The sequence below is a fragment of the Carex rostrata genome, chromosome 19, assembly GCF_964058835.1.
Source record: "Carex rostrata chromosome 19, lpCarRost1.2, whole genome shotgun sequence".
In the NCBI taxonomy this organism is placed as follows: Eukaryota; Viridiplantae; Streptophyta; class Magnoliopsida; order Poales; family Cyperaceae; genus Carex; species Carex rostrata.
The window spans coordinates 5,407,501-5,408,882 of record NC_135936.1 but is presented as its reverse complement, the minus strand read 5'-3'; positions in this window follow the sequence as shown (position 1 = coordinate 5,408,882).

Here is a 1,382-nt window from a genome sequence, read left to right as displayed (position 1 = left end):
ATGACATTGGCGGCATTATGTAATTGGTTTGACAAATAGTTTTCGCCGCAAATGAAAGATCATTTCACCAGCTGGTTGTCCAATATTATCACAAATTGCAATGGAAGCTTATCCACCTATTTTTTTTTTCTCAACTTCATTGTGGGGCAATCTTTTTCAAAAGGATGCATTTACTCCATGTAAGACTTTAAGAGGTAAAGTGTCAATAAAAATGCAAATAAATCAATTTCCACTCAAATACTTTCTTATGTGTTATGTGACAAATCTTCCCATAATTTTAACTCAAATATGTCGGCTTTTTAAATAATAATTTCGGGAAATTATCAATTTCATCAAATTTGCATTTATATTATCTGAATCATAAAAAATATCAGAGTGGAACTAAAGTGTTCTTCAACTACCATGCATGCTTTTCAAAAAAAAGAAAAAAACTAGAATGTTCTTAACCTCATCAAGTTAAATTTCTTGGTGAGCTTAACTTTAAAATCTATTTGATTGACTTCAAACGACAAATTTAAACCATTGAAAACCATTTTACTACTGATTTTTTTATTAATAGAAAACAAAAATATATCGAGAATGGGGTATGGTTTTGTGAGATTTTGAAATATATGAAGAACGCTACGGTTTATAACGTCCAGTGCACTGTAACTGGATGTTATAAACCATAACGTCTAGTTGATTGCTAATTTTAAAAAAAAATTGTTTGGACGTTATGGATTATATGTCTTGCTACAGTATTTTTTTTTTTAACTTCGGTTCTTCCTCCTGAACATAATATAGGATTAAAAAAACACTGTAGCAAGAAATTATAAATCATAACATCCAACTACAGTGTTCTTTTTTTTTGTTAATTCGCGATCATTAGCGATGGGATTAATTGAATATTATGATTTATAACGTCCATCTACAGTGCCCTGGACGCTATAAACCATAACATTCTTTCTATTTTTTGAGATCTCCCGAAAACATACCCCATTGTCGATATTTTTTTTATTTATTTTTCCTATTTATAAAAAAATCATGTGTTTATATGTCTAAATATTATAAAATTTTAAATTAATTTAATATAAAGTCAAGCAGTTAACAAAGAAGAATGTTTATAATTAATTTTAGTGCGTTCATTTTTTTATTACATTTTTACCACTTGACTTTATAGTAAATTAATTCCAAATTTTAATTTTCATGTACACACATTATAAATGAAGTAAATCAATTTCAATAATTTGAATTCGTTGTTATAAACAAATTTAATATGTTTTAGATTTATGTTTACTAAAAACTTGACGAGCTTAAGAGTAGTGTAACTAGTTCTACTCAAACTCACCCAACGCACCCATGTCCACACATAGGAGAGAGAAGCTATCGGGTACAAGTAGGGG